Source organism: Protopterus annectens, chromosome 11.part0, assembly GCF_019279795.1.
Source record: "Protopterus annectens isolate FY-2018-M chromosome 11.part0, PAN1.0, whole genome shotgun sequence".
NCBI classification, from domain to species: domain Eukaryota; kingdom Metazoa; phylum Chordata; order Ceratodontiformes; family Protopteridae; genus Protopterus; species Protopterus annectens.
In genome coordinates, this window is record NC_056745.1 from 1,407,960,322 (window position 1) to 1,407,974,593 (window position 14,272).

Here is a 14,272-nt window from a genome sequence, read left to right on the forward strand (position 1 = left end):
GAGTGGGTGCGACATATGTGTGTACTGCAAACATGTACAATGTGATATGTATGTAGGGGACTACCATCCATGTGATAGTCAGTGGGTGAATGGTGTAATGCAAAGGTGATGTGCATGCACCTTGTGTCATGCAGCTTGATGCCATGATAGTCATATTATGTAGCTGTCACAGCGACACCCGTATGGTTGGAGTCAGTATCAGCTGGTGGAGCAATCATGGTGCTTGGTATGTAGGGGTTTGAAAGCTAGGCAGGGAAAGTCCCCTGTGCCAGCCTGTTCTGCAGGGAAGCATATACTGAACATGAGGGGCCCTATGACTGAGGACCGTGGTATGCCAAATGTACCTGACATGTAGTAGGTACTATGGTATGCTGGATTCACTGTGTGTCCTGTCCATGAGCCACATAGCATAACATCCTGAGACACAGGGTATGATGTGCAGGTGGATGCCTATGTTGTCAATACCAGAATGGGGAATGGTGCTGAAAGGCAATGAGAGGACAATGTAGAGGATGTGTGGACTCCCGTACCATCAGCAACTGCCCTGATAACTGTATGAAAGGAGTCCACCATGTGTAGGGGCCATGCTCTGGCCTTAACAAGCCCAACCTGGGTGGCAGCAAAGGACGGGAGCCCAACAATGTCTCTGTGAATGACGTCCTTGATGATGTGCCCCATAGCCATGTGGAACAGTCCAGTCAGGTGTGTAGGACTATAGTCCCACTCGTGCAATGTGGTGCCACCTGTGTGTAGTGTGATAAATGCTGCTGTGTGCCATTCAGGGGCTACAATGTCTAAAACAAGGCTATTACTGAATATGGTGGCCTAGTGGGGAGACATGTAATTCAGAGGTTGGTGGACATCACAGCCTGGGACGTTGGAAGGTGACATGGGGCCAGTGTCCCAGGACATATAGAGTGTAGGTCAGTACTTTGTAGGTGTGACCACAGGGACACCACAATGTTCATGTATGGATTGCGGCCCCATAGTGAGTGAGAGGGTGTACTGTCAGCATTGAATCCATCCTCCAGCATGTTGCCAACAACACCTGGGTCTGCAATGTTCCTGAGTGACTGTTGTATGTGACAGCAGATATGGGTGTTGCCATAGAATACTGACATACCACCATAATGCCTGGTGGTACACCCCGGAATGTGTGGCAGTCATGTTTACATAGCTAGTCTTAGAGTATGTGATGAGGGACCCTGTGGCCCCACCACGGCTGACCAGTGAGCCACCCCACACATGGGAATGTACACCACTGTGCAACAGCCTACACCTGTTGTTGTACATCATATGTCCATGGAACATGACCACCAGGGTGGCGTCTGTTATCTGGTGTGTACCATCATGGCTCTGTGTGGAATAGCATGATCCATGCAGTTGTGTACATGCTAATGAAGTGCACTGGGGTATGTGTCAGCATTTGTATGTGCATTGTCCATCTGCACGGGTGTCATGATGTTAACAATCACTGTCAGCAGACGTCTGTAGTAGGTGTTGTAGTACACATGTATTGTGTATGCTGTGATGGGTGTGTTGCCAGGATGTGGCTAACAAGGTCAATTAGCATATGTTCAGAATCCACCAATGAGGGGATACCCCAGGTGTGTAACACCAGTCACATGGTGGTAGTGTTCATGCCAAGGGTAATGTAGGTCTTGGAGGTGGTGTGTATGGGTTGATCCAGCAGAGCGGAGGGTATGACTCATGGATGTGTCGGTACATGAGTGGCTATCCCAGTGAAGTGTGGGGTAGTGTCAGTCACACATCCGTAGTAGCTGTCTGAGGCCCACTGTCCACTATACCAACATAGAAGGTATGTTACCCGTGGGGTATGATGTTGACTCTGTCACTTGTTACAATGTGTATAGCGGTCCCAGACACAGTTAGTTGCACGTGGAGCACCTCTGATGCATTGTGCTAAGCAACTTGCCAGGATGTGTGCAAAACATAGTGGGATATGGGAACCCCTCAGCTGTGGGTGTGCCGGTCCAGGTATGTGCCTGAAAGGTATGGTCTGTCTATAACCTGTCATTGCAGGTGTGCTCTGCAGAGCCTAGAGGCAGGTCCTAGTCACTGCAGAGATGTTTGAGTGGTGCATTATAAGGTGTGCCTTGCCTGCGTGCATCACAGAGGTAGATGCAAGCATTGTGTCACATGACCCCATGTCGTGCCTGCCAGTTACCGCCCTGCCGGTGACAGTTATTGGAAACTGTGCAAGACAGGCAGTATAGAAGCAGCAAGAGCCTTACATGTGAGCTGTACTCCCAGGGCTGACAGGTGCAAGTCATCTGTGCCACAGCATTGTGTTTGACCAGGACAGTCATAGCGGACAGATACCACATGCCTGTGGAATGACAATAGGAGCATAGGCAACTGTTGAAGTGACACAGTCGGTCATTGTATAGTGGTATCGTGTCCGGACGAATGCAAAATGCTCCCCAGGGCTAGGCCCACACCCTCTATATATAAGACTGGTGAGCTATTGCATGTCCCTGCACATGTAGTCTGTGAAGTGGCATCACAGGACAGTCACACTAACATGGCGAATGACAGACATATTGTACCTGGTGAGGTGTGGCATGGGTGCATAGTTTATGTTGCAGAAGCAGTTACCCGACAGCAAGATGTAAGTGACTAACGCCTTGTGTAGCCTGCTGTGTGGATCTGCAGTGTGACTCCCTACAGAGTCAGCTATGACTGGTGTGTTGTGAATGTTATAACTCACTATTGGCTGTATGTGATGGGCACACATGAGTCTGTGGGCTATAAGCTAGTGATGTTGTCTTCCATGATGGGGGCTACCTCTGGTGCCTACAGTGAGTATGGAGACGTACTGCACAAGTTGTCCTAGTAGGTGTGGCCATTGGTGTAGATCATGTGAGACTATGTGATGGGTGGGGTGTGTTGCAAATTTTACACATCCCCAAATGACTGTCAGGTGCAGTCAGGGTTGGCGACAGCATTACCCACAGCCATAGCTGTCAGCCTCCTGTCCCCAAACTGAGGAACATTAGCTCTCATACTGTGTGACAAATGGGCAAAATGTGGAACACTTACAACTGGCTTACTAACAGCGTCAACTAGGGAGGGCATATGATGGCTAAAATAGGCTGGTCTTACGTATAAAAAGTATATTCCAATGAATTAATATGATTCCCATCTATTTAGCCATGGCTAGAAACTATTTACAGCAATGAATGTGTGACAGACCCTTCCAATGTGGAACCTTGAGGAACATGCACCTTTTAGAACCCCAAATGAGGTACGTACCTCGTAATGAGGTACACCTGAGAGCTATGGGCCCAACACGGCTGCAGAAGTGCATCCCCCACAGGCTGTAGTGCCGTATTTTGGGAGGTGAGCATTGAATGTGTACATGAGACAATTGCTCTATTGCCACATGTATGACATATCCCTCATATAGACAGGCAGTAGCACTGGTACGTGACAGTTGGACATGCCTGTATATACAACCATGTCCCACAGGATATGTGCGTTACATGTGTACAACAGCTGTTGTACCTTAAGCAAGCTGGGAAGTGTAGGACAGCCAGTGTACCTGTGGGAAATGATGTGGAATGGGTGCTATAGTAATCAGTAGCTCATGACATGCTCACAAGTTCTGAACAAGTGCCTAGCATGACCATACAATACAGATAGGGTGTTGGATAATATCAACCCACAAGTGGTGATGACAGTCATTTAGGGTGGCACCACACTATAACCCTGCTGAGTATGGTGTGCATGTCCATGAACCATTAGCACTGTAGATGTTAGCAGTACAGATGTACAAGACAGCACGGATATTTGATTACAAATACCTTTGCATGTCACAGGAGTGTTCCACCAGTGGCCTGTTGACAGACTCACAACTACAAAAGGTGCAAGAGTGACATGTGCACAGCACATCAGTGCCAGCTACAGTAGAACAGGGTTAATGTGTTGTATCCCACCCTCATTGTAGCCCATACCACACAAACAAATGTTAGGCATCTGTGTATGTAAGGCTGTGAATGGCCATGACCTATCAGTATAGCTGTGTCAGTGTTGTGAACAACATAAAGAATGGGCTGTGTGGGTGAGGTGTGTGACATATGTGCACAGTCTGATGGATGATACCAGCAGTGTCACCGCTAGGTGAACATCCCTGTACCCAGAAACTACTACCTAGGCTGTGGTCAACATTATGGACACTGTGTAAGGGATGGTGCTGTGCAGTGCACCCCCAACATGGTGATGTCTCCAGGCCCCTTAGGTAGTCATATGAGGTACCCATGTCATGTCCGGGTGCCATCCATGAGCACGGAGATCACTGGACAGGCATGTACAGCACTGTGGTGACAAATATTGGATCACATACCACCTTTAAGGGGTAATGGTTATGCATGGATGTGCAATACCAGCCTTCAAAATCCACACCTCCACTATGCAGCATGCTGTCTACCTTGCAGAAGGACATTTGCCACACCATGATGATGGACATGCTACATGTCCATAGCCTGATCTATATGACATATGTCATGGACAGCCACCGTCCTAATACTAGGATTGCCACAGGCTGGACACATCCCTGTGCCATATGTGTGACATACTCCCGCTATACCATGCAACCCTGTCCATCAAAGCTGCACATGTCATCCCAGTCATACATGGTGTGATGGCCGCATGGTAGATGTACTATCAACTGACTGGATCAGTAATGTGGCACTGATGCACCTTGCGGTGGCACAATGACTGTCTGTTACAGCATGGAAACCATGCCCGCACATGCTATGGTTGATGACCATCCCTGTGAATGTCATCTGACTAGCCATTGTCCCATGTCTATCACGTGCAATACAGGCGATCCGTGGCAGGATGTTGAACAGTTACACAGTGCTGTGTAGATGTATATGGCAAAACACATGCATGTACAGGTGTCCATGCGTATGTGTGCATTGTCACTGCTCAAGTCCATTACGGCTGTGTCTGTGTTGATATGTAACATATACACAGCATCCAGGTCAACAGTAGTACCGTGGACACATCGAGGCATGTGCAGATAGGTAAGAACACAAGTGCAGGCAAATAGACATGCCCACAGCAAGACAGCATTTACATGGAGTATGAACACTGTAATGAGGTGACACACATATATGGTGATGATATCCAATGCATAATGGGTGTGACATGTGTGACACAAACACGGCAGTCATGTCAGTGTCATGATGCTTTGCAAAGATAACTGTGCAGATGTAGTAGATGTCATAGAAATGTATGTGCAGCAGTATCTATGTACATCTCTGAAACTGTGACCTGTCACCATCATTATGTCATACAGATAATGCCCCGTAGACGCCTCCCAGAATACACCCGCCAGGAGGATGATGTCCTCATCCCACAGCTCCATGACAACTATGACTTGTTGTTCAGCCATGTGCCACAGCATGCCCAGCAGTGGGATGACCTGTGGCAGGATCTACGCAGGAGGGTGAACGATGTGGGTGGCCATTACCGCACCTACCAGCAGGTGCGCAGACACTGCATGGACCTGATACGACATGCAAAACAGCGTGCCACTGCAATCACCAGGGAACAAGGTGGAACAGGTGGTGGGCCACCAAACCAGCCCCCACTCACACACACCAAGGAGCTACTGGCCAGTCTTGGGACACCTAGGGAACAGCATCCAGAAACACTAGCTGCCATCGTGGAGGTGGGTGTCTCCCAACCAATGAGCCTGGAGTTGCCTGGTAAGTCAGTACTACACATATGGCTATTATAACCCATGTAGTTGCATGTGTCACTGTACATTATGTAAAGTAACAGCATATGCCAGGTATGTGGGCACACATGTTGCATACTACAGTATGCTACGTTGTGTATGCACACATGTGCATACTATATGGTATTACACAGGTGAATGTGTTCACATGCACAGTGCAACCTGTGGCTGTCATACAGTCATGGATAATGTTCATACTGGTGTGTCACCCCTATACAGGTACCTCTGGCATGCCGCACAGACATGGGTCCGTTGCAGGTGAGACTGTCATCAGTATCAGGCATGTTACAGTGTAGATCTATTTGCCATGTGGCCAGTTAACACTTGCACACCTGATGTTTGTTCCAGTCACGATATGCAGGTCGCACCACCCTTCATTCACACACACCACCCATGTGCAATATATACAAACGTAATGATACACCGACTTGAAACCACAGTTCTTGTCATTGTGACATGTGTGGTCAGCTGTGCATACAACGGTGGAGGTGTTCTACAATGGAGGCATATGTAGTATGCATTGGAACAACATGTGTGGTATGCACACAGTACCACACAGTGAGCTGTGATATGGGCAGCACACAGGTGTCACCATTGTGTCATATGCCCCTGCATTGGGTGCACACATTGTGATGTGCCACCTGACATGTCCCAGACATGAAGTGTTCTGTCTGCAATATTGTCACACTATCGCCTGACCTATACCCCACATACCAAACATACAACCCGTTGTCTGCATAGCCCTGTGGATTGTGACATATCTGACATCTATGGGTGTATGTCATATGGGACAACACAGACATGTGGAAATGATGCCCTTCACACACAATTGGCCAACACATGTGCACACATGGCCATGGGGGATGGCCAGAGACATGTAGCCACACAGTACTTGGGATGTGTATACACCCTGTTGCACATTGTCCACACATGGTCCAATTATAGCCTTAGTTGACCGATTATACAGTTGATGTAGTACACTGGACAACCTAAAAGCCTGTGCACAGCTACTGGAGGTGTCACTGAAGTCTACCATATACGATCTGTTGAACATCACGACTGTGTTGCAGTTATGGCTATGCAATGTGTACATATTATGCATTCTACAGCAACATAGATGCCTCATGTTGCCATGCAATGGCACAGTGTCTGTACTTCACACTGTATAGCAATGTAGACGGCTCACACAGCCCTCCCATGCTCATGCACATTTGCTAAACATGCATTCTATCTGTAGGGCATACACACAACACTGCAATGTGAAGCCCATTATGATGCTGTACATGTGTCACGACACCATTGTGTCAAACATGTATGCATGTTAATGCACATGTCAGCAGATTACATGTCAATGTCACGTCAGCCATGTGTACTGTTATCCTGTTCTAGGCCACATGGTGTATCACAGGGATGCATGCATACTACCATGATTGTGTGAACTGCATGGCTATTGATATGGCACCTGCTTGCAGTAGTGTGCACCCCAGGGAGGTATGCTTACTAACAATATTAATGTCTGAGTTGCATGCCCTCTGCTGTATCGCAGGCATGCTGCATGCCATCTGACAAATCACATGCATGGTGTGTCTGTGTGTCTGTGTTTGTGTGTGTGTCCGTGTGTGTCTGTGTTTGTGTGTGTGTGTGTGTGTGTGTGTGTGTGTGTGTGTGTGTGTGTGTGTGTGTGTGTGTGTGTGTGTGTGTGTGTCTGTGTGTGTGTGTGTGTGTCTGTGTGTGTGTGTGTGTGTGTGTGTGTGTGTGTGTGTGTGTGTGTGTGTGTGTGTGTCTGTGTGTGTGTCTGTGTCTATTGTACTTTACAGTATTTCTTTGCATTCACAGGTGATGTAGATGCGTTACCCTCCTGCGGTCCATCTGATGTTAGTGTCCCCAGAGATACTAGTGGTGATGAACATATGCATGAGGTACAGGCAGGGTTATCAGGGGTTGAATCTGTGCCACTGCTTACCATCCCAGCTATGTCCCCCTCTTCCCAGCACACAGTTCTTCTTCCAACACATACCTCATCACCAGTGGCCATAGAGGAAGGACAGTCAGCGTCTGTTAGCGTGGAACAGGAATGTGTGGTGGCTACAGAAGGTGTGTCTACACACCATGGTGTCAGTGTAATGACTGCAGATGTGCCACACAGGCATGTGGCCAGTGCTGCTCGTAGGAGGACCTCTGGCAGACATGCACCTGCAGGACAGAGCGCAGCAGCTGGTATCACCAGATGCATGTTCCAGACTGTAATGGTGGCACAGGCATGTGCTGAACGGCAGAACAGAGAAGGGCAGAGGCTGCAGAGGGCTGCTATCCATACCCTAAATGACAACATCCAGGCATTGGCAAATGCTCAACAGCAGATTGCTACTGTTCTGGATAGGCGATTAGGTGAAATGGTCGGAATCCTTGACTGAGGCATGGCAATCCACGAGTGGGAGCTGTCTGCACTGGAACACCTGGTAGGAGTGAGGTGTAGGCCACGTGGATGTAGGCCAGCAACACCACCTAGTGTAGGTCGACGTGAGCGTGCCACCTCACATGCCCGCTCCCATAGTGCCGTTAGCAGTAGCAGTGCAGCTAGTGCTGCACTGTCAACACCAGGACACAGCAGGCCACGTGGACGTGGCCCAGGATGGTCTCAGCGGGGACACGGTTCCAGCGGACGTGTCATCGGACAGTAGCCACTCTGTACCTCAACCTGGTAGTGCCCGTGCAACCCCAGGCAGGCACAGGTCATGTGGCCGTGGACGGACACAGTGAGCTGTACAACCTGCTCTGTACAATCTGGGGCTGTCAATTATACCCCGTGTAGGCATCACAAATGGCAGAACTGTGTACCCACATACACACACACACAGCAAACACAACTGTAGGGCTCCACAACATCCATATGCATTCTGCACAGATATGTCCAATCAACTCACCGGCCCTTACACACACACATGATGTTATCCATTGGTGCAGCCTATGCCCCTGGCAAACATATCACCCTGTGCATATGATGATGCCTGTGCCGCATCCCTGTCATCCACACCATTGGTCCAGGGTTATGCACAAATATTCTGATGCACAGGGTGAACAGCATAGTGAGAGGTGTATGTAATATTACCTGTGTATGCATAGTGAGGGATGTGTATGTTGCAGTGGTTGTGTGTGAATACTGAGAGATATGTATGTGACATAGGTTGTGTACTGTCAACATGCACCAGTCATACCATGTAGTGCAGGTGCAGCATGCATTGTGATGTGTTCACGGTATGTGTCTTGGTTACATCTGTAGCACCATGTTGGTTGTGATACCCTGGTTCCCTCCTATGGTGTACTTGCATGTGCCTACAGGTAGCAGTGTTTGCAGTCCCCCATGTATAACTGTGGATTACTCACAGGCACGTCTGGCAATATCAGCATGCTACATGTACCCTCAACCTGACTGTTGGACACACCAACATGACACAGATGTCCACACATATACTGCACCTGACACATGTGGTCGGTGCCACAGGCTACACTGGACAGAGATGTGACATACATAGCAGGACACATTACAGGTATGGTGACATGGTGTAGGGGTTGTACACAGCGGCCTGGCCAATGATGATGTGAGGTGTCACTTGGTAGCTGGAGGCCACACTGTGCAGCAGTAGGACCCTGTAACAGTATGGGAACATGGCCGCATTCACGGGGTGTACACCACTATAATGCACACCCCATAGTGTGCAGGTGTGGACCCTTGCCTGTGTGGTCATCACCCTCACAGTACTATGCACTCACACGACGTGTCACAGAGAAGGGACATGCACAGGTAGCCAGTATGGCTGGGACCTATGGCATCAACAGGGTTGTGCAATGCATCACCATTACGGGTTAGTCACCATGTGGGGTTAGTGATCATTTCCCACCGTATATTAGCATACACCCTCACACCAAGCACCAGACATACATACAGACACACACACACTGTGGTGACCACACATGTCTATACAGACATCCGACGTGTGTGATGCACCACACCGGCCAACGTCATGCTTCCCACACTGACGTATGTACAGATCTCTACAATGGTGTACAGGGATGTGTAGCAACTAGGACATATTCCCTGTGATATGTGGCATCCCTGGTCACACATTCGGACACACATGGCAGTGCTGGGAATGATACACCTGCCATATGATGACACGTTTGATAGACATGCAGCAGTATTGATTGCATTATGTGTACCAATGCTATATCTGGCAGATGTGCTGCTATATGCACATGGGAGGTTGTAGGTGTTACAGGTGCCATGTGACATATAGTTGTTAACACCTGACCGCTGTGTATGCATTATGTCAGCACCGTCACGTAACAGCGACATAGCGTACTGTTTGCACATGGCATGATAGGATGGTGCATGACACAACTGTGAGCCACCCCCTGCACACAAACATCTAGACAGGTGGTTCACCACATTATGTACACACATCCCTCCATACGTGCTGTTTGTATGTCACCGTATACAGGTGTCAATGATGGGTCTGCATTGCATCTGCATGTCGTAGGTAGGTGCAACTATGTTATGGACATCGGCCACTGCACATGCATGGTTGCTGCATGCACAGTACAGATGTCACATGTGTCTCCTGTTGCCATGTTTGTATGCATTGCTATTAATGGGCATGTGTGTTGACATACATAACACATGGACTGCGGTATGATATCACGGGTGTCACAGGCGACCAGTACAAGGGTATGTGTCCCAGTCAACACTGCTACCCCCTGTAGTGTGAGCATTCAACAGACATGGGCCCACCTTCCATTCGTGTGTGTAACATTGATTAGGCCAGTGTTATGCATGTGGTACATCAAAGGCTATGTATGTATGTGTTGTGTGTGCAGTCCATGCACACATCCACACAATCAAATGTATGACATATCCAGATGTGTGTTCATTGATGTACAGCAACAGTCAGGTGTCACAGCTGTGTAAGGGCCGTGGTATGTGTTGAGCTGACCTGTTCATGTATACTGGTATCATTGCAATGCATAACACCTGTTGGATCCCTGTTGGTACATGTGTACTCTGCACAGCTGGTGTACACCGCTGTACAGCCCAGTGGTCGTATCACATGGTGTTGTGGGACCGAAAGGGTGTGTAGTGCTGCACCGACGACATGGTGCTGACTTGACAGCTACAGTGTACACTGTAGTGTGTACATGTGTGACCTGCACCTTTGACAGCTGTGATGGCAGCTGTGTCTGTACAGGTCACTGCATGTGTGACTGTCCTGTGCGTGAGGACAGTTATACCTTACTGTGCCCTTCTGTGTGTACACTCCATCTGCATGCAAGATGGCCCTTTGCAACAGCTGTGTGAGCATGCCCAGTACGCCGTTATGTAGATGGACACATAGTACATTTCACACTGCGCCCTTTCATGATTAGAGTCCGTGTGCATGCAAGATGGCCCTTTGCAACAGCTAAGTGTGTGAGCATGCCCAGTACGCCGTTGTGTAGATGGACACACAGTACATTCCACATTGCACCCTTCCATGATTATAGTCCGTGTGCATGCAAGATGGCCCTTTGCAACAGCTAAGTGTGTGAGCATGCCCAGTACGGCATTGTGTAGATGGGCACACAGTACATTCCACACTGTGTCCTTCCATGATTAGAGTCCGTGTGCATGCAAGATGGCCCTTTACAACAGCTTTGTGTGTGAGCATGCCCAGTACGCCGTTGTGTAGATGGACACACACTACATTCCACACTGCGCCCTTCCGTGATTAGACTCCGTGTGCATGCAAGATGGCCCTTTGCAACTGCTAAGTGTGTGAGCATGCCCAGTACGTCGTTGTGTAGATGGACACACAGTACATTCCAAACAGACGTGTGATACTAAGCGTGTGGGCATGACCATTGACATCCTGTATAGCCATGGTGGTCATCCAGGCAACAGATGTCCAATTTCAATGTCACGATGGATGCCAACATTGAACACACTGGTTGCTCTCTCGAAGGGTGTACTGTCTGTGGTGCATCACATATCTATTTAGTGTTGTAGTGCTCCATAGGTATTTAGTTGGCCTGATGACAGCACTGCCGTGTTTGTGTACGTCTACATTGGGACAGTAATATGCTTTCAGACCGCTCACTCTCTAAACATTCCCTATCAGCATCTTTGTCTTTGTGGATGATGTCACCCACCTAGAAGTATGCCTCTGGGAGTGCTGTGTTCAGTAATCTCGGTAGCGCATTCTGTAAATGCGTAATGCTGTAGTGTGTTAGAGTAGGTAGGTGTATGTTCAACTCCCGGCCGTTCCAAGTGTGTGTGTGTGTGTGTGTGTGTGTGTGTGTGTGTGTGTGTGTGTGTGTGTGTGTGTTTCCAGCTGCCTGGGGACACAGTAATGCTTTTAGATGCCTCACAACACATACATTCCCTATCGGCGTCTTTGCCTTTGTGGATGATGTCACCCACCTAGAAGTATGCCTCTGGGAGTGCTGTGTTCAGTAATCTCGGTAGAGCGTTCTGTAAATGCATAATGCTGTAGTGTGTTAGAGTAGGTAGGTGTATGTTCAACTCCCGGCCCTTCCAAGTGTGTGTGTGTGTGTGTGTGTGTGTGTGTGTGTGTGTGTGTGTGTGTGTGTGTGTGTGTGTGTGTGTGTGTTTCCAGCTGCCTGGGGACACAGTAATACTTTTAGATGCCTCACAACACATACATTCCCTATCGGCGTCTTTGCCTTTGCGGATGATGTCACCCACCTAGATGTATGCCTCTGGGAGTGCTGTGTTCAGTAATCTCAGTAGCGTTCTGTAAATGCGTAATGCTGTAGTGTGTTAGAGTAGGTAGGTGTATGTTCAACTCCCGGCCCTTCCATGTGTGTGTGTGTGTGTGTGTGTGTGTGTGTGGTGTGTGTGTGTGTGTGTGTGTGTTTCCAGCTGCCTGGGGACACAGTAATGCTTTTAGATGCCTCAGAACACATACATTCCCTATCGGCATCTTTGCCTTTGCAGATGATGTCACCCACCTAGAAGTATGCCTCTGGGAGTGCTGTGTTCAGTAATCTCGGTTGCGCATTCTGTAAATGCGTAATGCTGTAGAGTGTTAGAGTAGGTAGGTGTATGTTCAACTCCCGGCCCTTCCAAGTGTGTGTGTGTGTGTGTGTGTGTGTGTGTGTGTGTGTGTGTGTGTGTGTGTGTGTGTGTGTGTGTGTGTGTGTGTTTCCAGCCGCCTGGGGACGCAGTAATGCTTTTAGATGCCTCACAACACATACATTCCCTATTGGCGTCTTTGCCTTTGCGGATGATGTCACCCACCTAGAAGTATGCCTCTGGGAGTGCTGTGTTCAGTAATCTCAGTAGCGCGTTCTGTAAATGCGTACTACTATAGTGTGCTAAAGTAGTTAGGTGTGTGTTCAACTCCCAGCCCTTCCAGGTGTGTGTGTGTGTGTGTGTGTGTGTTTGTGTGTGTGTGTGTGTGTGTGTGAGACACAGATGACCTAGGCCACAGACAATTCTGATACATGTAGTTGACAAGTGCGGTAATCAAACCAGATATGTCCAGGCACCAGAACTGTGACTTGAGCGACACAAACACATGCTAGAGTAAGGTTTCTGTATGTGCGTGTGCCTCATTATGGCATTCCTGTTCATGTGTGTGTGCATTTCTGATGTGTGTCATCAGCCACAGTTGAACTGCCCATCCGGCATCCCCCACTAGGTGACCATGAGGGTTGTCCCCATTGCCAAATGTTTTGTACAGCTGCATCAGATCCCACATATCGGAAGCATTGCAGCTTCCAGGGCATCCAGCACACACATTCATTATTACGGGCTGGCCATCACACACAAACTGGCACTTCATGGAGGGGAAGCCCTTGTGGATGATGTAGGCCCTACCACACTCACTGGCTGGTGCTTTGATGCATACGTGCGTGCAGTGTATTGCACACAGTACTTAGGGTATTCCACTATTGTGTGGAAACGACACATATTGCTGCCCAATTCCTTATGGGAATTGGGGATATATACATCATCACTGACATGTGCTGACATGGAATTCATGAACTGGTGCAGTACCCTGGATGCTGATGTTTGTAAAATCCACATCATATCACCAGTTGATCTCTGGAAGGTACCTGTTGCTGGTATCCTTAGGGCAACACATACCTTGGTTTCCATTGGGATAGGTTTCCCTCTGTTGGTTCTGTGTGTGAGACATGGCCTGCACAGATCCACAATCTTCTGAATGAGGTCTCTGTCCACTCTATAGTGCTCTACTATCTCCAGCTCATGTAGCCCCTGGTAGGTTACCCTGTGCCTGCACACTCCTCTCCATCTACTCACTGTGTGATGCTGAGCAGCATTCACATTGGCACAACCCTCCACATGTTGCATATGTTGACGTATAATGGCAATGGCAGCCACTAACATTATGTTGTCTCAGTTAAGCTTTTACAGTTTGCACTTCTCTTAGTATACTACAGTGTTGCAGTGTGTCTGAGAAAAACATGGTGGACTACTGT